This window comes from Molothrus ater, chromosome 13, assembly GCF_012460135.2.
Source record: "Molothrus ater isolate BHLD 08-10-18 breed brown headed cowbird chromosome 13, BPBGC_Mater_1.1, whole genome shotgun sequence".
NCBI lineage: Eukaryota > Metazoa > Chordata > Aves > Passeriformes > Icteridae > Molothrus > Molothrus ater.
This window is the reverse complement of record NC_050490.2, coordinates 11,731,174-11,756,630: the sequence shown is the minus strand read 5'-3', so window position 1 is coordinate 11,756,630 and position 25,457 is coordinate 11,731,174. Positions and strand designations below refer to the sequence as shown.

Below are 25,457 nucleotides of genomic sequence, written 5' to 3'. Positions count from 1 at the left end.
AAACATATATCACTAAGCCTCCCACTTCTAAATTATATCATTATCTCATCACTAGGACAAGCAGTTAGAAGGTTACAGCAATTTCAAATAATCAGCTTTCAAACAGATTTCTCAAAGGGACTTTTCATCTTTGCTTTTGCACATCACCATTTGGACTTTCACATATACTAGAAAATTCTATTATATTATATTAAATTGAGTTATCCCAATGAAAACATCTCTAGTAAGGTTAACCCAGACACTTAATAATCCATTAGCACCCTTGGTTTTTCAATATAACAAGTGTTCTCATAATGGCTTTTCAGTCTCAAAAGGAAAAGATATAGCTATGGAACTTCTGAGAGTTCTGGACTGATGGGATTCAGCTGAACAGTGGGAGCACTGCAATGATGAATAAAATCACATTTTTCCCCCTGCCTTCAGTGGATGGTAAGTCAGCCCCACAGCCTTTGCATTAACTGCTCATAGCCCAGGTCCCAGGGGACCACATGGACCGCTCAAATCTTCAAGGGAGGATCCCTTCCTAACCCACTTTTTAAAGTGAGGATCTTGGATGTTTTTGTTGCTTGCATTTGGGGGGCTTTTATGGGTGCTACCCTCAGTGCAAAAGCATTAAAAAACAATACAAAATGCAGTTTACAAACATTAGGTAAACACTAACAAAATCTTGATATATATATATATTTCAAACAGTCCTTTCTTCCCAGAATCTCACCATGCAAATACCTTTATCTGCTGCTGAATTAATAATCACTGAGCTTATGGACATCAAGTGTTTGAGGCCAAAAGCTACAAGAAAAGCCTCAAATCATAAAGCAGTGAAGAGACTTTCTTAGTCACTGTGGTAATGATCTCCTTCCTGCCAGCACACATTAAACACATGCTGGTTTTTGGAAGTTCATCTATTGTGTTCACCGGTCTCATGGTACATTTTATTTCCTCCGTAGGTGGAATGTTTTGAGAAAGCTCTTTAATAGCCAGCATGGGCTTTGCTAAATTAACCCATCTAAGATTTGAGATGTGTTATGAAGATGCATATGAGCAGCCTCTAAGGCTCAGCTCAAGCAAAACAGTTTAAATCTTAATAAGAAAATTATGACTCACAACCTATCATTAATATTTAGCTTTTTATTATTATTACACAACAAACTAAGTCTGATTTCTTTTTTTTCTCTCCACTTTCTTGTATTTCCTGCTCATGGTATAATCATTAAGTTCTCTTTACAGTGTTTAATTTTCATACTTCTAAACAACACCATATATTCTTCTCAAGGTTTTAAGATGTGCAGTTCTTCACTATTTAAAAATATTTCTAAGGTGACACCTAAATGCAGAAAACATATCACAAGAATTGAATAAATTTGTTTAGGTTTAATTAAATGAGTGCAATCTCTTTGCAACTTGTAAATCATCTTAGCTGTAACTAATCCTGATTTGTTTAATTGGGTAACTGGTTTAAATGCTCAAAGGACTAAACTAAACTAGCTCCAAAATAGGAAGCTATTTAATTCAGCCTGTGCAGACCTTTAGATTTGTATTCTATTTCAAAGCACATAAAGGTGAACAAGAAAAAACTACTGAAAATATTGGTTTATGGTTTAATTAGTCCTTTCAGGATGTGCACTTGTTTTTAAATAGATAACATGTCTATCAATAGGAAAGAAAAGTTATGAAAGTGGTGACAACTGGGAAAAAACCCCAAAAAGAACATGAGTGAAAGGCCTTATAAAAAGTCTTACTTTTTATGAATAAAAGGATTTTCCTTCGAGGCTCCGTTTCTATTATCACACAATGAATCTTCTGCCACCACAAACACAGATGTTCCCTTAACTCTGCACAAATGCCAAAATCTTTGTCTTAATATCCACTCTGGGAGGGCTTCTATGTTAATGAGGGTGCATTAACAATTTATTAAGCAAAGTTCCTGCATCTGCCTGTCCTTAGCCTGTCCCCTCTGTGTGGTCCAAGTCAAGCACGGCCCAAGATGAGCCTGCAGGAAGGCAAAGCACATCGTGAGCTTTGTAGGGGAGCAGGGTGAGGACAGCACCCTGCCCCTGTCTGTACCATAAATGTGGTTGTGGGAACAATTTGGTGCATCCAGGGGTGATCAGTTGGATGAGAACCCCTTCACCTGCAGGAGGACATCAAATGAACCCCTGCGTGTGACAGGAGGATAAGATGCTGCAGTCCTGATGCTGAAGGCAAACTGGATTTGCTGCCTGAATTAAACACCCTGGGAATTAATTTCACCATTAGGTGCTGCTTCCAGACCTGGGCGGGGGCAAAAGCCATTCCCACCATCCTTATTGCACGTGTTACCATAAATCACCATAAAGATCGGTGCTCCCAGGAGAACCCACAGGACCTGCAACCTCCCTCTGTGCTGGAGGATCCGGGCAGGCAGGCAGCGTTTGGATTTTTCCCTGCAGAGAGATCCGAACGCTCCACCGTGTGGCCAAGCTGCTCCCTCTACACGGCTGCGTTGGGAATGGTGCTTTACCTCCAAGAAAATTTAGATTAACTCTTGGGAAAGAAGCAAGACATCAGAAAGAAGGTGTTTTCAGCTAAAAAAATACCCCTCAAATAAATTCTCCAGATACAGTCACATGTACCTGGTTCAATTGCAGAGCACTGGACGGCTCTACAATCCAGGGAGCACTAAAGTCACAGGAAAATGATGTAAAAGTTAAATCTCCACTCAAAGTCCATATCAGAGTTTAAAAATCAAAGACCATTCTTTCCATTTGTTAATAGGGTGTGAGCAACTAATCAGGAAAAAGATCTTCCTATATATTATGCAAAATGCTATCATCCTTCTTCCTCTACCAGATATACAAACTGCACCACTTTTTCACTTAGAGTTGGTTGTTTTTTTTTCTTTACTTTTTAATATAAGAAGCAGTAAGAATAGAACGTTTTTTACTTTAACCTTTTTAATTAATTCTTTAGTGAACTTTTTAAGCACTGCTTCTTCCATATAGCATAAATATTCAGTGCCACATTAAGTGCTGAATATCCACAGGTGACTAGAAAAATAAATATTATTGGTATTAACATTTATCAACAAAACAATCAAAAAGAAGGGATATTTAGGCTCCCATTTAGAGAAATAACATCTGCTGAAAGGTGAAGTTCTCCTAAATAATTAGATGTTTTTGATAGTGAAGGGAGGCATTTGATGCTAATGAGTAATGTTTCCCAGAAATGTGGCTCCATTTTCTAATTTTCATAAAACTAATCTCTTCTTCTCATAATGAGGAATAATAAAATCAATATATTGGAAGTGTCAGAACATAAAACAAGCTTGGAGTGCAGAATATGTGATTTGTCACATTCATGGTGCTTTTTGTAGAAGGTAAATGAAACAGTTGAAACAGCACTGATATTTCAACTGCCAGAGCATACTTCTGAAAATTACTTTCTCAGACTATTAGTATAATCCACTGTTTACTTATTGTGAAAAGGCTCTTTGAAATAAAATCAAAGGGTGGTGCATTCAATACTGAGTGCTCTGCTCCTCCTGCACACCCACAACAGACAAATTCTGTAAAACATAAGTTTTTAAGTACCAAGTCCAGACATTTAAGTGCTCTGTTTAAGCACAAGAAACTAATCTGATTTTCTTGTAACCTGATTTGAAATTTGTAACATAACCTAAAATGAAGAAACCAAATCAATGAGATTAGGAACCTGTACTTCTTTGAGGAAAAAAGCCCCAACAGAATAAATCCACAGACATGCACAGAAACAAAACAACTGGAATCTGAGATGAATGTAGCTAAACAAGATTCTATCATTTGAGATGACATACACTGATTTCCTGGAACATTTAACATCAATGTGATTTGCTGCAGATCAATTAGAAACCAAGAATACCTGAAGGGGAAAGGTTCAAGTCACTGGATCATAAATCTCAATTTTAGAAGGTGAAAATTCTCAAGCACTCATTCCTGAAGGCCACATCCTCCCTGTGGCCAGTGCAGCACCTTCCAAGAAATTCCATAGTGGAAAGAAAAACCAAGGCATGGAAGCAAAGCCTAAAACATTTGTCCCCTGATTAGGGGAAGTGTCTGCAAAATACAACTTGACAGAAGTGGGAAATGTAGCAGGGCAACAACCAGACAGCAACAGGAGGGACTGAGGGGAACAGGTTTCATCAGACCCAGTGCTGGAACCCAGGATGCTCTGAGTCACACCACATCCAAACCAGGCTGACAGGGATTCTTCTGACACACTGCTGGGATAAACAGATGCTGTCCAAATGTCCAGATCTCAGAATATGTGAAAGATCATTTAGCAATGAGTTTCACTGGTTGTTCATGGACCATGTGTGGTTCAGCAAACAACATGAGTGACACATAAAGAGAAATTATCAGGTTAGGAAAATTCTTGAGAGATTTCTAGGAACAGAAGTTATAGGGGGAACATTGAAATGTCTGAAGATTTTCTTTTAGTAATGAACATTTTTGAGAACCCAGGTAGCCACATCATTAGTTACTACACCTCTGGAAATTACACTTCTATTTTGCTCTCATAACTCATCCCACATATCAGATCTGGTAGACAACTGCTTAATCAATTTTTGGTGATTTTTACACAAACATAGGTGGTTTGGCTGTTTCATCCTTTTCATGCATCTGTTGGGGATAATAGTCTCTGAGCATTTAAATGAGTGCTACAATTAACTGCAATCCCTGATCAAACTGCAAGAAAACTAGTTTTGGTTTTGGGTTTTTTTTTTCAACTGAAGCACAGTTGAGAAAAAAACTTCAGTGGGGGACCAAGGCCAGAGACTTTAGAAAGGCAGTAAAGGCTACAGCTTCTACAGCTACTCAGCTCTTCACAAAGCCTTTTGCCATGGCCTCCCATACATTTAGAACACAGCCACTTGTCACCAAGAAATCATTTCCACTCTGCCCACCAGGCCAAGGAAACAAGGTCATTAAGAACCAAATGTGAGGACTGGAATCCTCCCATTGTCAAGTGGATGGTTAAACATGGTCAGCTCACCTGGGAATGGTGGTGGTGGGCCAGCTTGCTAGAATCTGCAGAAACCTCCCCTGAGGATTCAAAGACATTGTATTCAGTGTGGTGAACATATTTCTACCTGGCTGGGTGGACAATCTTTGATAGCCTTTGTGTCCCAAGCTGCTGGTGAATCACTGGAAGCAGAAAGGGAAGCTTCTCCTGGAATATTTAAGAGCACCTTCTGGAGCTACAGGCTGACTGCTGGCAGTGGGATGAGCATAGTCAAAAGGCATTAATAGTCCTTGGAGAAAAATCCATGAAGTGAATGGTCTCTACCTCCATCACTTCATCCTGTCAGGACAAATCAGCTTGCTTGGTCTCTGCCTTTCTGTAAGCTGAATAAACAAAACCCTCAGGAAAACAATTGCTATTTCCAGTGAAATGAGCAGTCTTTCTTTCACTGATTTGCCAAGCAAAAAACTGCCAAGAAGATAGAGAGAGGAAGACAGCCAAACAGTTATGAAAAAGGAAATACCATCCCCAAGTTGAATTTGGCTGGTTGACTTGGCAGGATGGGATCAGAAAGGGTATAATCAGAGAGAACAGAAGAACAGAATGCATCTGAGTCGACTGGAAGAGGAAACAGAAATAGATTGTTCAGCCTTGCAGCCTATTGGTGCTGCTGTCAGACACAGCCAGCCCTTCCACAGCTCCTTTGGGAAGTTGTGTGCTCTGCCAGGACACAAGAGATGGAACTTCAGCCTGAAGGGACCTTTCCTGCTTTGCAGCCAGGGCCCCAGGCTCTGCATGCTGTAGTAAGTCTGTGATGATGAGGGAGGGGGAAAGTGCCCAGATTTGAATGCAGGTGAGAAATCACCCACCAGTACGTGCAGTCACTACTCACCGGTGTGTGCTGTAGGACTCTGCCTACTGTGCCCCAGAAAAAATTGATTGTGACAAGGAAGCAAAGCCTGGAGATGAGCCTGTGCCAGGCAGGCTGTGCTGCTGCCCAGCTCAGTGTGCCAGGCTGGCTCTGCTGGGTGGCCAGGCACAGTGTCCCCACGAGATGGCTGCAGAGCCTGTGGCATCGCAGCGAGCACGCACAGCCCGCAGCTGCAGGGCTCAAAGTACCTCAAATGCATGTGGCACTGCAAGAAGTTCCTCTTTCAAAAATGCAAATCCTTGAGACATTTGTCAAAACATCATTAAAAATGATTTAAAAAAACCCAACAACCTGCATTTAATAAATTTTCTGGTTTTTAGATTTTTTTTTCCCCTTCCTGTTTGGCATTTTGTTCCGCTCATTTTTTGGTTATATCCTCCACACAATTCAAATAATTAGCATCAGATTATTTTTTCTTTCTGCTTTTTTGAAATCAATCCTTTTTTGGGAACTTCTTTTGAAGCTTCTGCATCTCTGTTTTCAGCAATTAGGCTTTTTGTGTTAATTACAATGATTGCCAAACCTTCCATCTCCCCCATGCTTGGCTGCCATTCCCTGCTCATGGTGCCTGTTCACACCACCCCCCATTCCTTTTCATTTTGGATTTTTTGCTAACTGGCCATGCCATTTCCTGGCTTGACACCAGATGTGGGTCTTAAGCTCCAATTCAGCCGAGGAACATATGCATAATTCTAAATACAAGCTTGAGCAGGAAAAGCTTGGCTGGTCACCTAGCCCTGGAAACGTTGCCCTGACAAGGAAGATCAACAGCACCTAAACAGCAGCCTCAGCCAAGGACTCCCACTCCCTGTGAGTGTGAGCAGCTGAAATCCAAGTTCTACCTCATCGGTCTGAAACAGACAGATGGGTTACACAAACATTTTAGTCCAGGGACAGATACATGCCCTTATGAGAATTGTAATTTTCTGGGGTCTGAAGGACACAGTGCTGATTTTAGCCTGGAAACCTCTTCTGTAATGGGTATTAAATGTCAACCCAGAATCCCTTTCTTAGCCTATATCTAATAACAGCCTTAGTTTGGAAAGTCCCACAGTAAAAACCTACATATGATTTCTCCAAATCCATCTCTATCCCACCCTTGGTTGAACCCTGGCTCATTGTCAGGTTTCTCTGCTGTTCAGAATAGCTATACTTGTTCAAATCCATTAATTATGCCAATGTTGGAGAAAATTTTGGCTAAACAGTAAACCAAAGCCTACCTACTTCTACCCAGCCCATCTTTAGGCATGATTACTTACAGATTTACATCCCCATTTTTACCATGAAACCATTTTTTTGACTGTTCTTCTTAAGTTTAAACAAACAATTGATGCCAGCCTCAGCCACAACCACAGCATAGAAGCCAACAACCAATTTTATCCTTTGAATGTGCCCAACCATTAACCAATTAAAAAAAAAATCTGCCATCACACATATATTTAGTACATTGGGGTTTTTTACATTCTTTTTTTTCTGCCCCTAGAGGGAACAAAATTATTCAGTGTCAGACTTTTATGGACCTTGTTCATCAGGGAAAAAAAAAAGCAACTCTGGTCTAAATTTTGACCATGAATAAACCTTCATGGCCTCATCTAAACCCAGTCCCTTAATTTTCATTATTACAGTGTATGCAAAGTATGTGAGTCACACAGATATCCCCTCTGGATAAGGCCACAAAGACTTTGTTCTAAGCCCAAATGTGCACATTTAACCTTCTGAAATCAATTCACGTGGCCATTACTAGCTGTTGTTTCATGCTTGTGGATTTGAGGCTTGGCTCTTATTGGAGAGTTGATTGATTAATATCAACATTGCAAAAGCCTCATTTAGCCAGGGGGACATTTCTGGAGTTCAATTTTCTAACTGAAAACCAACCATAAGAGTACATTAAAATTATCTAATTTTGAGCCTCTGAGTCTTTTCATGAGAACTTGCACATAGACATCTTTCACATTTATTGTTTAAAAATACTTTCAGTCATTGGGTCATTGAAATTAGACATGTATTAGACATGTACACGATTTTTTCCCCTATTTCTAATTATAGAATCTAAAAAGGATTCTCTTGCAGCTTGCTATTTACAACCTCTAAAAAGTGTGACAATTAAGACAGAAACCCTCAAACAAGGTCCAGAACCTATACAATGCCATGTATAGGTTGAGGTTCTAGAACTGGGCATAAATGTATAAGACAAATGCTAAACCAGGCAAAACTGTTTATTTTAGAAAGATCTCATTACTGAAGCAGAAAGGACAGTTAATCACTTTGCTTCTGTTTCCCTGGGAAACTGTTCCATTAATGGCATTTCCCACCAAGTTAGCACTTTATTAATATTTTATTTGAAATTAAATCAAATTATGATCATTTGAAGAAAGTAATATAATTGCAATTTAATCTCTTTTCCATTTTCCCTTCTAATTTAATTCAATATGTGATAAAGAGTGTGAAAACAGAAGGGGTGGTTTTTTTATATCTATACTTCTTAGTTGTGAGAAAAGAGTAGGTAGTTGTAAATATTTGTGGAAACTTTAAATCTTAAAAAACTAATATGAAAACATGGAGCACTTTCATGTGCAATTCAAAAATCAGCTTTTGAGGTGAAACAAAGTGTGCTGCAACATTCTAAGATTTTTCAAAGCAGTTATAATTTTTTATCCAGTCTTGGAAACAAAGGAAGCTGTAAAAGAAAAATTTATCACTAAGCACACAGATATGAAGAAATTGTAACAGCAGATGATGGATAAAAAAATATTTACTTCCCCTGCTCAAAAAAGTACTGTTTTCTCCCTTTCACTGAGGTTCTGTAGTGGTTGACTGGAGAGTTTAAAAAAACCTGCTGAGAAACAATTTTATTTTATATATATGTATATACACAAATACATATATAAGTATACGTACATACATATATTATATATATATGTATATATATATATATAAAATACATAACAAGCATTTTCAATCAGTGATGAACCTAAAATTTTTAGAATATTTTACATTCTGGAGTAGGATTTCTTTTCCAAATGATGACACATGGATTTTAAATATTAGTAGGAAATGATTATTAAAATATATTATGAATATAAACATTACCTTTAAAATAATTTGTTTTAAACCATAAAATATCCTGCAAGTATTTCATTTTTCTAAGTGTGACATTAATATTAATGTATCTGTATATTGTATAAAATTATGGAAATAACTGGAATATTAAGATTACTATGAAATAGTATGCATTCATACCACTTACATCTGTTGTCTGAAGGGGCTGTATCAGATATTCTGAGCAGAATAATCAAGTGCTGTAGGCTTTTCTAGTTATCTCTTTTTCCAGACATTACTGAAGTCATTTCAAGTGACACAACAAAATAAGCACTGAACAAAAGACAACTCTCGGACCGAAAATAAATCTTGACTAGTTGGGAAAAAAATCATGTATTGAGAGTAATTCCTTCTCAGGACAGAAATGTAAACTGACTTCCAGGCAACGGCATTCCCAGGAATCTCAGTCTTGGGGGAATCCTGGCAGGGCGGCAGTGCTGTGGGTGGGGAGGATGGGATGTCCTCTGCAGCACTCATCTCTTCAGGTTGTAGCCACATTGGTCACCTCCTCTGACAGGGACAGCCGTGCCCTAGAGGTGGTTAACTCATAGGATGCAAGAAATATCTGTACATGAAAAAGAAATGCACTCCATCCCTTATTTGGCTAATTAAGGAGAAAACCAGTCTTAGCAGTTTTGAGAAAATCCAAGACAAATTTAAGCATCTGGTATTTTCCACTCATCTCTTCATTTGGGCTTTCTTGGCATATGAGCTGGAGTTTTGGCTGATTTCCACTACAAGCAGAGAAGAGAAGAAGTCAAGAAGTGTCCTCACTTTCCCACCATTCATCTTCACTCTTTTCCAAAAAAACAATGATAAGGCCAGAGTGATCTCTATGGGTATCCCAGGCATAGTGGAGCATCTGACTTACTTCTAAAAAACTTGTACTATATGCAGTTGCAATAATTTTGACATATTTTCTCCACACATCCAATTACTTGGAGACTTTTGATGGCTCTTTTGGCAACTGCTTTTCCTGCTGCCTCCTCAGCTACAAAAGGCTGTTTTTCTTGTCAACCTTAGTTGCATTAAAAAAAAAAAAGCCAGGAAGAGATTGCCAACAAATCAGCAAAAGAATAAAAATCTTCCCCCTTCCTCTACAAATATTTTCATGTGTCTACATTCTGTACAAATAACTGTATGTTCCAGGTTTAACCAGGAGTTGCACTGTTTATTGTGAAAAAGAAAAACTTCATGCTATTCATCTTCAAATGATGGTGTGTGAGAAACATTCAGCCTCTTAATGGAGCTTATTTGACTTCACTTTATCAGGAACATAAGTTTACCACAGCTGATGACCAAGATAAATTAAACCTGTGTCTTGCACATGAGGAATACAGGTCTTGCACACATTCCCATTAAACAGTTCAGCTTCACTCAAGCAAGACTACAGTGAAATGTAGTTTGGGGTCTCATGTTTAACACCAGAAGAAGAAATCGCAGCAATATAAATTACAGTTTGATCTCCAACACAGACAGTTTAATAGGCCATGATTTAGCAAAGCATTTAAGCAAATGTTTAAATCCCATTGATTTAAGTGGGATTTAAGTACATATTAAGTACTTAGTTGAATTGAGGCCATACTGTGAAGGGACTCTTAGAACAAGGAAAGCACAGTAGGCTTTAGGGATCTTTATTTACAGCTCAGATGTTTAACTTTGCAAATTTGGCTTAGGAACCTGTATAATGCAAAAAAGGAGCCAAGGACAGACTGCAAGAACATTTGGCTGCCCAGGGTCACTTCAGGATAATGCAACATACCAATATGGGATTTAGTTTCTAAAATGCTTTTATGCTGAAATCTATCACATATAATTTATAATTAAGCTGACTTGCCTCAATGTGTCATTCAGCAATTGTATGTACAGATCTCTGATGCTGCCAAATTTCTTGTGCTCTCATTTATTCTTTTCCCATTTTCCCCTCTCACTTTTAACCCCAACCTTCTGGTTGCAGGGTGAGGAGGAGACATATGGCATTCGCTGTTTGTCAATCAACTCTCACTGCAGAACTAGAAATATAAAAAGCTAAAAGCAACAAGTGTTTCATCCTGGAACATGAAAACGTGTTCAAGATTCAAATGAACAAGAGGGGATCAAAACAGATATTTCACTTAAAGGAGCTCGGTTAAAATGATATCATTTCTCCCATGGATGTATCAAAACTGTGTTGTGTCTATATGGACTTTGTTAAATATTGTAGCTGTAACAAAATATTATATTGACTATAGGAAGACTTTTAGTTATTAATCTTTTCTTCTTGACCCCAAATCTTATCTGACTCTTATATAACTTATCTAACTCTAGTGACACTATTGCAGAAGACTGAACTATTTCTATTAATCTTGCAGAGTAGGAGTTTGCTTTTGGGGACATTAATAACTCTTGTTGTCAGTTTTCTTTTTTTGGGGAATCAGCCTATTTCCAGAGACCTCTGGAAACAGGAAACAGAACATTGTATCATGTCCAAACACTGCATTTTGTAGGGAAATAAAGACTCATGGAATCACTAATCATGAATTAAAAAAAGATTACTTTTGAGAGACGTTCTTATGTAGCAGTATGCCCTGAGACTTATTAGAAATCTTCTTGGTACTGTTTTTATGGCAGGTCCAAATAACATGATCAAATTTTAGACATCTAAAAAAAAATCTCTTTAATTTCACTGCTCAGGCTTGGCTTATTTCTAATAAAAATCTAGTTATATAGATAACACTGTCAAAATCCATACTCTTCATAATTCTATAAATAAATAATAAAGAGTATTTTCTGTTAGTTAAGAGGGATGAGCAATGTTTTCAATGCATTTAGTTTGCTGTGGGGAAAGTATCCTAGGAAAACTAATCCCTGATTTATAAATTCAATTTTCAGATTTGTGCTGACCAAGTTTGTGATAATGCTGTGAGTAAATCTCACCCTTTCCTGACTCCTACCAGGTGGTAAATTTTCAGAAAAACATTTTTTATTCCAAGAAGACACAGAGAGTCTGCATTAGAGCCACTTCCAGTACAGCCACTACAATCAAAGTACTTACAAGTACTCACCCACCTCAAAAACATACAAGTGCAAGGCCAGTTTAACTACATGATAAACTGATTATTTTTTATCATTGTGTGAACTTTTCCTGGTAATTAAACCCTGCTTAGGAAGTTGTATCAGCCAGGGAATGTCCTGACCTCTGTGTGTGCCTGTGGAGATGAGCACACACAAACCATCAGCCCCGCTTGCTCTCACCTGAGTGTGTGCAAAATACTCAGATCCCATTGCTCCATTGAAATCCAGACATGCTCTGGACTTCTTAGAACTGTGCTAATCCCAGCTTGAACCCCAGGACACAGCAGTCTCTGAGCTGAGGCCAAATGCATTTCTAATGATTAGCAGATAAATTAAGGAAATACTGAGCCTATTAAAATGAACATACTCAGGAATGTAATTGGATAGTGAATTAAATCATTCCTTTCACACTGATTAAACCAATAAAACAGGATGATGATTCGTGCTCTGAAAGTGTATTACCTGATATTTCATCATACAATCTGTCAGAAAACAGAGAAGAAAGACTCACCAAGCTTTAGCAACAACATTCAGAACATTATGGCTATTTAAAAAACAGTCTGTGTTCCCACTGTAAATACCTCAAAGTAAATTTTTACATTACCCAATGTGTAAATATTTACAATGGAAAGAAACTGATTTTTCTTCATTCTCAATCATGACAAAACACATTTGTCTCATTTGCCTCCTCAGTTGAATCAAATCTTTTTGATAGTAGTATAATGTGGCTACAAAAATCTACTTTGGGAAAAGATTTAGGTAAACAACTAAAGAAGATTACTTTTTCAGCAAATACACTAGAGGTTTCCAATGCTTTTTGTTTTCACTTGCAGTCTCTCCAAACAGGCTAAACTCCCAAGCAGTAGGAAGCAAATAGCTTGTGTAGCACAGAAAACAGTGGTTCTGTGCTGGAGAGGGGGAAAATAAACACTTTTTTGGTAAACTTTCTGTTCAGTATATTACTGCATTGAGCCATTGTCAGTTTTATTCCAAGTTTCCAAGTTATGTCGAAAGTTGTGTATCTTAACAAAATAAATGCCAGAGAGGCTGTTCTCATTCAGAAAATACAAATTAATGTCCAATTTCAATTAACTGGGAAGTAGGAATCTCAGGAATTACAGTAGGTGTGAGAATCCATGTGGAGTTAAAATGTTCTCAGCAGTCACACCCCAAACGTCTTTGGGTTTTGTTTGTTTAAATTACCATGTAAGAGCTTAATGCTTTAGGACAACTGTCTCTGTTCTAGAGGGTGAATGTGGGACTGATGAGCTCTAACCAGGGCAGCTGCACTTGGTTTGAGTCCCGTGAGGAGTAGAGCAAATCTCAAATATCTGCCTTGCATCCTCTGCTCTCTGCAGAGCTGCCAGCCCTGACTGGAGAACTGAAGCAGCATTTATAGGATGTGTCTTTTTTCAGACCCCAGGAGCCCTGAAGTGCTTGAGCTGATGCTCCACAGGCCTGCCCAAGCCTTGGAAACCATCCAGCAGTCCCAGTGGAGAGATCAGGAGAGATTAATTTCATCTGCTGCTGGAGTCAAGTGTGCTGCTGCAGGGTAAAGCAGCACTTTTCGACCTCACCCTGGTAAGATCTGCTCCTGGTACCAGAATTATTTCAGCACAGAGAAAGGCTCCATTGCAGCTTTCAGAGCAGGCTGGCTGCTCTTTGCCTTCCCTTGGGTTTGTGGCTATCAGTTTATCAGCACTGAGGGCTCCTGGCAGGCACTGCCACCACCCCACAGTGCCACACATGGATGGGGACTCACCCAGGGATGAGACTTTCAGAGGAATGTGCTGGAAACTGGAAACCCAGCTTGGCCTGATCAAGGAATCATCCTGGATGAGAAGGGAATTTACTGAAGGAATTATCCAAATGAGACTGGAAGGCTGTAAGCAATGTAATATGTTGGTTATTTCCAACATCTAGGGGATATATTATCCCTCAGATAAAAACTAAACCCATAAGAGGGGAAAGTTATTTATATTTCCCATAAGAGGGGAAATCACCACAAACCAGAAAGAGTCACTGTATCTTCAAAAGCAAAGCTATTTTCAGGCCAACAAAGAGAAGGATTTTGAATTCTCAGGTATAAATATTCAAAATATTCCACGAAGCACTTTGAGAAACCCTTAGACGTGGCCAAAAGCCCAGGCCTTACAGCTATTCTTGTTTCTGTGACATTGGCATCAGGTGTTTTTCTACAATTTTCCATAGAAACCTTTGCCTTGTCCTCCACAGCTGTGCAAGGTTCCTGAGAAACAACGCCACAGACACCAGGTTTCCCTGCATCTTTGCTCCATTTTATGGGCTATGCTTTATGGTTTGAATGTACTGAAGTAGACTTAAAAGGAAATTATTTCTTCTAATGTCCTACAAGTTTTATACCAGAACTGTGATTCCATTACAGACATTTCTGCTCATCACAGTGCCAGTTGTCCCTCACTTGCAGAGGATAGAGAGTGTCCATCTGAATTCCTGCTGAGAGTACTTAAGAATGTAAAGCAACTAAATTAAACAAGTATCCTTATAATCAAACCCACAATAATCTCTATAATTAGCTCTTTTTATCCTTTTTGTTCTTTCATAGTAGAACAGCAAAAGACCAGGTCTTCTCAGACAGTAAGAAGAATCAAGGACAGAAAATAAGATCACATATCTTTTTTTAACAATTTTTAGGCTCAGAGACCAGCAAGTCTGTGGAAAAGTCAATACACAGACTTGTGGGCACCATTATATAATTTCCTGTTGCTTTTCCAAGAATCCCATGATCATTTAATGTGGCACTTGCAGGAGATATATAAAAAGGAGTATTGAAGACAGAGCTGCAGCAGTGTGATGACATCAATACAAATGCAAATATACAACATCCAGAGATTATTCCAGGAATGTTATTAAAAATAATCAGCTCTGTGAATTCTGGGAGCCCAGGATGGCTGTGCCAGAGCACCTCTTTGGAAGGCCATTGCCAGCAGAGTACAGAAGGCACAATCCAATAAATGAGGCCATTCTTTTGAAGAAATGCTAAGTTTGATCCATTACCAATACCTGGGGAACCACCCAGATCCTAGGAGGGCAAAGCAATTCTGAAATGAGCACCAAACCAACTGAGGTTCCCAGAGGCCTGGGGAGACACCCATTTGTTCAGATGCAGCCAGCACAAATTATTCACAAAACATTCAATTTTCCTTTGTGCCAATGATTCTATGGAGTCCCAGGCCTGACACCTTCAGAGTTTTACCTGCATTTGGGCATTGAGGAATGGCACCTGCACCTCACCCCAGCCCCAGGCAGGGGGGTCTAGGAACCCTTTGTTCCAGCCTGGCACTGCAGAAACAAGCACAGAAAGAGGGAGGACCAATATTTGCTGCAGTGGAGAGCAGCAGAAAGCAGGGTGGAAAATCCAGGCTGTTTTCATCAGGGTTTAATCTGCCCCTGTGCTAGTCCAGTTCAAACTGTGTTAGTGTCAGCTGCTACTCTGAGATTTATTAAAAACGAGTTTTAATGGCTCCTTCAAACAGTATCCTTTGTTTGGAAGAGGGAATTACTGATTGCTGATATTATGCCCAAATACACTTAAGACTCTAAAACAGGCTATGGGCAGTAGATTTATTAGAATCAAGTATTAGCAACTTATTTTCAGTCAATGTCAAGCACTCAGTGGAGGGGAAGACATCCCCCACCAAATATTCAATTAGTAACAATGATCTCACAATGTATTCCTTCTGCTGGGACACTCATCAAATATTGAGCTCTGAAAACTGGCTGAAAACACTGCTACCAAGTGTGAAACAGGGCAGTGGGAGAGAATAGGGAATAATAACAATAAAAAGAAGGACTTCTGAAAGTTATAAACCAATAAAAAAAGAGTCTGAACATTCTGAGGTAGAAAGCAGGAGGTGTTAGAGAAATGCCCACATAGGAAAGGCCTCGGGCTTCTTTTCATGGCACCTAGCCCAAAGAACTTGGAAATCCATAGGTTTTCTTTAGTGTGTAGTAACTACACACTAAAATATCATAGGATGGATGAGGTACTGCAGTTCCCACCTTAGTGATTCTCAGAGGAAGGTGAGAAATTTGTCAAGGACAATTATAGGACAAAGAGAATGGTATCAAAACCTCTGCATAGGAGGAAGAATTTCAGAATTTCCCAGTCCACCTGTAAATATACTCGAAACTCTTACTAGCTCCCCTGACAGCCTGCAGGATGCACATGTCCAAGAATTCCCCTGGGCCCTGAGCTCAGCTGCTTTCCAAGAACCTCATTCTGCAAGAACAAATTTGCACTGGCATCACACTGCCCTGGCATCTCCCCTCAGCTCTCAATTGTTGTATAATCTCAACTGGAGTAAATAATGTTGTTTCTGTGATACCTGATGACTTTCACCTGATAAGGAGAGAGGGCTCTGGCCATCAGGACAGGAAATGGATTTTCCCTTTGTCTCTGTCCGTGTTACACCCAATTTGGTTTTTCTGTCAAAGGCAGTCAGGGACTCAAGATGGCAATAGAGAGCTGGAAAACTCATATTCCAGCAAAGAGCTATAAATATCCCTTTTGTTGCTTAATGTGTTGTTAAACCACTTGCTAGAGAGGCCTTTAGTGTTAATCTGCCCATCGGTCTCTCAAAAATTCCCATCTAAAATTATCAACAAGTAGTTTGGTCAGTAGAGAATGTTTATTTGCAGTTGCACAACTCTCAGTTTGCAGAATATTATCTGCTTAAAACATAAGCAAACAGCCACAGTCTAGGAAAGCCAGGACTGTGAAAATTAATTCATAACCTTATTTTGCAGTAAATTTAGTGCTAGAAGATTTAGCAACATTTAGCATACTTTGGATATATCATATGCCTTATGGGCAAATATTGTAATTCTTTTTTTTTTCAATGGCTATCAGTAAAACATATGATTTTAGAAAGGAAGTGTGTGTTTTTGCAAAGAAGAGGTTTCTAGTTCCCCGTGTGTGGAACCACCCTCCAGTGGAACCTGGATGCAGAATTTCTGGCTTGGCTTTGAGGCTGCTGTGCAGAACTGCTGTGTGCTCCCTGCCAGCTGCTGCCTTCCATCCCAGGGGTGGCAGCCTGGAAATGATGAATGAACTAATTCATACAGTCTGCAGCTGAGTGTCAGAGATATACCTAATATACATTACACATGCCTGCATATAAGGACACAAACTAAATTTGGGCTGCTAGCACTGAAAAGCCAAGGAATTGTACAATTATCACTTACCAGTATTTCCCATGTTAAATACATCCAGAAAAAGGCAACATTTTCTACAAGATTATCCTTAATCAGTCTTTGTTCCTTGAAGATCTTGCAGCAGTTTACCTCTTTCAGCCTAAGTGACTCTGAGTGCTGTGTCAGGGGCTGGGCCAGAGCTGATAAGGGTTTATCCCTTCACTTCTGTGGACTTCACATCAAGCCTACTGCCCCTGCTGGGATACAAAAAAAAAAGGGTTTTTTTAGATAGAAAAGGCTAATTTATGCCTAAGCTGCTGTTTCTGATCAGAGTAAATGTTGAAAGCTTTAAAGCTGATTACAAATTAAAATATCTGTGTCCCCAAATGCTCGCCCTACTCCAAACAATTGGCTGCTGAGGGGGAGCTGCAGGGACAGGTGTGCTGAGGACTGACACCTATTGCAAGATCAGAAGAGGGCACCAGGGCTTAAGTTATATTCAGCATAATCCCAGACAAAGAGAGAGGGGGGAAAAACCAGTGAAAAGTGTCAGAAATTTTCTTTTGTTATTCTACTGCTTCTCTCTCATGAAGGGAGAAAACAGGCGGGGCTGGAGGCCCATGGGACCAGGATCTGTGGCAGCTCCAGCACAGCTCAAGGGGCAATTTCTGTCACAAACATTTACAGCAGAGCTGCCAAACTGTGGGACATCACTCCCCAGCCCCACCCCACCCTGCTCGGGTCAATCTTTGCCTGTTGTTCCTCTGCTGGGCTCAGTGCAGGCAGCAAAGGCAAAGCCACCAGGGTGGAGCTGCTCACAGGGACAGAGAGCTGCCCATCCACCCTGCTGGGCACCAGGAGATGCCCCTCATAGAGCAGATTTTACACTGCAGCCTAACAGTGAGAAAAAAGCCCCACACCCCCCGACAAAAAGCTCCTTTGTGTCTTGTTCTCCTTAAAGCCTTGAAACAGAATAATTGCATTATGATTGTTACTAGCTGTTAAAGCTGATGTGGTGTTTGGAGCAGCACAAAATGGATTTTCATTACACAGGACCTTCCATGTCCTGTGCTAAGGAGGGCCATTCAGTGGTGGTGTGGAAGCACACAACACCATGCAGTTCATATCAGCCAGCTCAGCTGTTTTATCCCCCTCTGCTGCCATTGCAGGAAGGATTGGCTGGACAAAGAGAACCCAGGGCTTCTCTGAAACACCTTCTGCAGGAATATTTTCCTCCCCTTTGACTCTAAAGAGGATTTAGGAAGAGCTGCACCACACACACTGCATCACACCACTGGACATGTGAATATCCACTATTTATCAATAAATCCATGTAAACCTGAGTTACATGACATACAGACAGCTGTACTAGTTGAAGCCAAGTTATCTTATAAAGATAAACACGGAAGACTGCAATAGGACAGTGATCAACACTTTCCAGGTGTCCTCTCCCAAGTCCCAGCCATTTCTGGCTCAGATACTTCAAGTCAGATGTTGTCTTGTTTAAAATATCCCTTGGTAGATTTTTTATGTATGTATTTCCTCCAGCTTCCTTTAGAGAATGTAAGAAAGACCCAGGAGGAAATACAGTGAATTAATTTTCCTGACATTGGTTTCTGTTGTCACCAAGAGAGCAGCCCCAGATTCGTCCTTACCCCACACAGAAGTCAGCCCATGCAAGGCTGCTCAGGAAGAGCTGTTGGCCACCATTGGCTTATTAGAGACAAGAGTTTTGTGTCCCTCCTTACTGCTGAACATGAAACTCATGTGAACATCCCCCCTGAAAGTCCATATCCACCTAAACCACCCCAATGGGAACATTTGGCTTTAAGCTTCCAGGACTTGGAGAAATCAGAGGCCAGAAAGCCCTTTCAGAGAAGAAAAAAAAAATAAAACCTTTAAAAGGAAGAACCTTGAACACAATCACTGTTTAAAAATACATTTACCTCTTATTAAAATGGAAAATTCAGGTACAGCATCAGTGTTGGGATTGTAGAATTTGTAAAAGCAGGAGGACAGAGATGGATGTGTAGCAGCCTTCAGAGCACAGACAGCTGTCCTAAAGCCAGTGTAGGGCCACTGCATTTTATCCTTCCTACTGGCCTTAACTGTAGCAAGTAATGAAATACTGACGGATTAATTTACTAGGAAATTTGCATCCTTAAAACTTTTTCTGTCAATTCTGTAAAAGAATTATTAGATTCTATGCACTAAAATCCCTGATTATTGTACATGAGTTTTCAATATAGCTTGTATTATTGTTAGCTTGCAATATATGCACATGTAAACGATGTAAACAAAATATTTAAGAGGCATCTCACAGTGAGCAACAAATTATGCATCAAGTATTTATTATCTAGTGTATATTCCTCTGTAGGCTGGAGGGGAAAACCTTGGCTCATGCCTAGAAAAAAAGATATTCTGAACCCACTGAGAATAATTCAAATTGCACTTTATAAGAAGAAATTATGGGTACAAGAGACCATCTGTCTTTGGTTTTTTAAATGGTGCCTTTCAAAATGCAAGATCCCTAGCCTGAGTCTATTTTATATTTAAAAATAATTATTGTGTTTTACTAAAAATTGAGTGAGGAAAAGCTAAACTCCTCATGCTTCTTCTAAGATAGACAGGAACAGAAGGGGACTGGCACATTTGTGTGTGTAAATCAGGAGAAACTTCATCAAAAAAATTATTCATTTGGGTAGAATGCAGGAAAAAAAACCATTAAAAATCAGAGAACAAAACATTTGGATTTCTGAAGCAGCCTATGTTACAGCACCTCCCCACAGACTGACCCTGACAAAGTTTATCAGTGTGGTTTCTCAATGTGTTTGAGGGTAGCAGGTCTCTGTAACCAAAGGCAAATCTTGTAAGATGACTTGATATTGCTCTGGCCTCTCCCTTTGACCAAGACTTTTAAATCTATTCTGCAGCTTTGAGATCACCTTGCCAACTCGGACAAGTATCCTTTCTGTTCCAGAGAGAAGGTGCTAACACTTCTCTTCCCAAACCTTAGGAAAAGATAAATGTCTGTAGCACAAATCTCAGCATGTGAGGAATCCACACGGACCTGAGAGGAAAGGGATGGAAAGTCTGAATTACAGGGAGGCAAAGCTGCTGTACAAGGGGCTTTCCCAGAGACCTAGGCAGCCTCTGCTCTTCACCTGGTATAGACGTGTGTGGATGCTGAATATCAATTACAAATCAACAACAGAGCATACAGAATTTCTAAAATATAAATTTGGTCACATGGAAGACCTTGTTAGAACTTTTCTTACCTCCTTGTATCTGAATTGTGACACCACGGAGGTTTCCTTGACTGCTGTCCCAGGCTGGTTTCACTTCTCTCCAAAACAATCTCCTTTTGGCTGTCTTTGCTTTTCAAACTCAAACATTTGAGAGAAGAACCTAAAAATTCAGATTATCAGAGAAACAAAACAGTGTTGCCTTTCATCTAGTCCATCCCGTGCTTACAGCACACTTGCCATAATCATCTAAAGACCAAAACAAGGGCCCATATCTGGCCAGATTCTCCTTGATGTCAGTGCTCTCACCTCAGAATTAGTCAGGTCACATGAGCACATCACTGAAATAAATTGTCTTCCTGGAGAATTAGCTCTTCACATGCAGAGTCACAGTCACCACAGCAGAGTCTGATGGCAGGGATTAAAGGTAGGAGCTCCCACAGAGATCTAAAAAGGCAGCAACACCCACCAGAAATTTACTACAGTTATGATTCAGGATCTTGCCACCAACGTCTTGGAATGTCTGGATATTTTAGCAGAGACATTCCAGGGGGCATACACTGTCAGAAATATCCAAAGGATTTACACTAGCCAAGAAAAGGAAGAAAACACTTAAGGAGGGTGTATTCCTGACTGCAGTCAAAACTACACTTATATTATTGAAATTCATCTCTCTACTCCACCAGTGTAAGGCTGGCCAGGGGATAAGGATTCTTGATGGTACTTTAGGAGAAATGGAAGTTGAACTTGAAATGAAGCAGCTAATTTATGGCTAATGGCTGCTAATGTTGGCAGCAAAATTGTGTGTTTATTGCAAACATTTAAAACTTCAAGGGTAGACATTTACAAAGGTGAGAGTCAATAGTACCTTCATAAAGCTGGAAAGTAAAAAGACATAAATGAGTATTAATGTTATGTTTAAAAGGGAAAAAAACAAAGTTATACTAATGCAGATGTAGAATAAGAAACACAGCAATTGAAAAAAATAATTAGGATAAAAAGCATGGCAGTTTAGTGGAATTGATTTGCTCTTTGAAAGTCAATAATAAAAAATCACTGTTTTGAAAGGGAAGGACAGGTTCATTGAAAGGCAAATGCTTGTTACTTTTATTTTAAAAAGTATAAAAATAATGAGGAATAGTTGAAAGCTAGGGATGTACTTTGGGGGAATATGTCTTACCCTAGACATTAAATGGGAACAAAGACCACATGCTTTCAAATTAGGACTTTTAAAGACATGAGATACATATAATATATCTCTTGGAAAAGGGACAGTGATTTTATAGATCTTGTTTAAATTTAGATCTTTGGTATTTTCAAGTATTGAATATGCCATCAGGAAAGGTTAGGAGCAATGTGCCAGCTTCACTAATATCATCCATTTCTATCTGATCAAGCCAGTAACAGATTGGACACAGATTGATCAGGATAAATTTGTGTGGAGTTCAGCTCTCCCTGGAAGAAAGCCCTATGTGAAGTTAAACATGGTTTCATGGTATTGGGAAAAAATTATGAAAACAAAACAGAAAAGCAGAGAAATGCCTTGAGAGAGTCAGAATTTGTAAATGAATTGATAGAATTGCCCTAACACCTAGCACTGAGCCTTTTGGGCACACTCTGCTCCCAGGGATTGAATCACTTGTGGATTGATTGCTGCAGGACAGCTGGACATGGACCCATCATTATTGCCCAGGAAATCATCCCAGCCCTTAATAATGTCAGCAAAGGAGACAGGAGGACATGACATGCTCCTTTTGGTATGAGTCTCCTCTCAGAGCACAGTGGGGACTTGGACTGAGGGTTTAATTCAGTGCCAGCTTGCGCACAGCTCTCCCTAATAACCATCCAAGTGACCAGAGCATGCCAGGACGGTGCCTCTTTAATTATAAAAGATGCTTTTCCAAAGACAAAAGAACTACCACCACCCACCCATTCCAAAATCAAAACCAGACCAGAATCTTGGAGAATTTACAAAAAAATAAAACCATAACTCATGTTTAACAGATCAGTGCTCTATCTCTTCAAGCTTTGTGTAGCAGCACATCATTCACTTCACCTTAATTTCACTATTATATTATAGTTTGCCCCACTGTAATTGTCTCTCTGAAAACAGATCCCAAAAAGATTCAGAAAGGCATCTCTCTACCCAGTGTACTGACTGTGCTTATTGATGTGAGTGGTAGAATAATTTACATGAGAGCTATCAAGATATTCTACAGCCAATTTGTAATCTTCTTTTTTCATGGTAGAGAGAGCAAACATCTTCATGAAAGAAGGCCAACTTATTTCACTGTATGGATTTTTAACTTGGGGGATGACAACTTTCCTTTTTGAGATGAAGAAAAATGCAGACCTCAAAAAAAAAAAAAGAAAAAAAAAAAAAAGGACAGAAAAATCCTCACAGCTTCTGCTTCTCTGTGGAAGATATTGAGAAATACACATTACACTGCAGACCTGTTCCTCAAGCACAGCATACACAAAACAGCATTTGAGGTGATTGAATGGAAGAGTGCACAGGCTCACTCAATATGCTCCTTCCTTTAACCTCAGAATTTACTGCTTGTAGCAACAGCTAGGAGAAAAATTTGAATTGTGGTTTTTACTGAAGTGCACCACTAACCAGCAACTCTGCCATAAGAAAAACTGATTACATAAAGCCATAAAGCATTGCAGCATAACAATATACATAATTAAGAAATTAAAAAGTAGTTAGGAAATCTCACCAAGACCTTGGTGGAATTAAGATAAACTTTTGCAAATTGAGGAGCACTGAGACTGGAACAGTTTTCAGAGGGAGGGCAGTGTGTAGGGCTGGGTTTTGTAAGGCAATGCTCATCCATAACTCAGGAAATGTTTTTGGTGAGCCTCATGGGGCAGAGACAGCTCCTTCCACCCTCAGGCCACAGCTCTCAAGTTTCACACACTAGTCACAATAACCATAAAGGACACTGTTTAAAAAATAAACTAAAAAAAAAAAAAAAAAAGGCAGCTCTATTTTCCCACCTCATATATTCCTGCAGTAACTCCCACAGTTCTGAAGGCAATGGAAGAAATGGTAATTTCCTACAGGAGAAACCTTATGTGCTAAAATAATGTAACACAGATAATAACAGCTTACTCCTTAGCTAAACATTAACATTTCCCTGCAGCCCCATGGGAGGTTGGCAACACCAGTGCAAGTTGCACATCAGAACTTGGATAAAATCACCATGTGTTTGGTCCCTGGAAGGAAAAGTCACCTTTTGAGAGAGGTAACTGCTCTTGCTTTCCTGTGGTAGGGCCTTTGTGATGCTGGTGAACAGAACATGACAAATACTCCAGCAAGGCAAATCTGCTGAAGGTGCAAACCACTGCCAGACTAAACTGGAATTATCTGCGTGGCTCTTGGGCCGATGTTTGTAACCAGATACTGTGGAAACACAAGTGAACTTGACCTTGCCCTTATCTTTGGACTTGCAAAATGATCTCTGCTGGAAACTTCCTCACATTTCCTTTCATGTGCCAGATCAAGCCTGAGACCAATCAGATAAAGCAGCATGCCTTGAAGGCTCCACTGCAGCTGTCCAGGCAGTTAACCTTAGCCATGGAAGAAAAAAAATAATCAAACAATCTGTTTTCTTTGCAGCCCTACAACTGCTGCATCACATGATGTGACACTAATTTCCCTACAGTGTATACTTTGAAGCTGACAAGTGTTAAGCTGTGATTAAAAATTCCAAATGGATGTAAGTACCTGTCACTCAGATGGGTCCCTCAGTTGCACTGGTGGCCACAGGAACAACCAGGAATCCACCAGCCCATTTATGTGGGAGGAAGGTGCTGCAGAGACTTAATTAGAGGGTGCATCACTTAACTTCCTCAGCAGATACAGACTTGACTCACAATCAGCCTAAATGAAAAGCAGACAGTTATTATATTACCTTTAGGATCAAGGTTTATATGGTAGAAGAATAAAACCAAATAAAACCAAACCAAACCAACCCCCCTAAAATCACCATAGGAAATTTTGCACACCTGCTCCCAGAACTCACAGGTCTATTGTGATCAGTTTTATTACCTGGTTGAGGAAAATAGCTGTTTTATCAGCTAGTTTTCATTTCCCCATGAAAAACCTCTACCAAAACACACTAATTATAATAAACAAACAAGGAGTGTAATTGGATAACTTCAGTACCTGCAGGGGAATTGTGCCTTTTGAAGTAACCTCAAGTCAGACAAAAATGACAGCTCCTTCTAGACACTATTTCTTTCATAACTATGCTACAGCTAATTGTAAATGCTTTGAATGTGCACTTACAATTAAACAAATATCTTGTGTCTTGTTAGCAGGACACAAGATTGAGCTATTTTAGGTTCTTTGATGAATCACTCATTCCAAAACCTTTTTAGAGTAATGAATGTTTTTTAAGTAAAATGCAGCTGAACTGTAGAGGTTATTAAAGTGTATTAAACAGACATTCTAAACATTAAATACCAAGTGAACACAGTAAGTAGGAGCACTACAGATGATTTAAATCAAGAACCAAAATCTAGAAAGTGAATAGAAAAATTAAAAACATTTTCAATAATAGTTACAGCAAATACTCAAACCAGTTGTTTAGTCTAAGATGAAATCCTTATTTGGGACATATTTGACCAAAAATGCCTTTTGATGTTCATGTGCTGGCTTTCTTTCATGGAGGAACAGGAGGAATGTGGGAGAGGAGCAATGACATTTTCCTCTCAAACACTCACTTGTGTGAGTAATTTTACCACATGAAGACTCCTGTTGGGTTTACCAGGACTGTTTGTGTAAGGAGTTCCTCATGGGCATGATTGTTCACAGGTTCTGGGCCATTAGAGGCTATTAACTCTGCTCCATGGTAATAACATTATTTACATGTTCATTCTCAATGAACAGTCCCAGTCATTAAGAGGAAGTAAGGAAAATATTTCACTGGACAATATATTTCTCAAAAGTACTGTTATTTAAA

The 25,457-nt window shown here is 39.4% G+C and overlaps 1 long non-coding RNA gene across 1 annotated transcript; it reads right to left on the bottom strand.

Moving 5' to 3' along the window:
• Nucleotides 1–8,901: 8,901 nt before the first annotated feature.
• Nucleotides 8,902–24,367, bottom strand: LOC118690776 (uncharacterized). The gene is made up of 5 exons (XR_004980900.1): nt 24,218–24,367; nt 20,794–20,931; nt 20,518–20,647; nt 17,291–17,496; nt 8,902–9,744 (listed from the first exon to the last, which is right to left on the bottom strand). It is a non-coding gene; the product is annotated as an uncharacterized LOC118690776 (long non-coding RNA).
• Between the last annotated feature and the right edge of the window lie 1,090 nt (nt 24,368–25,457).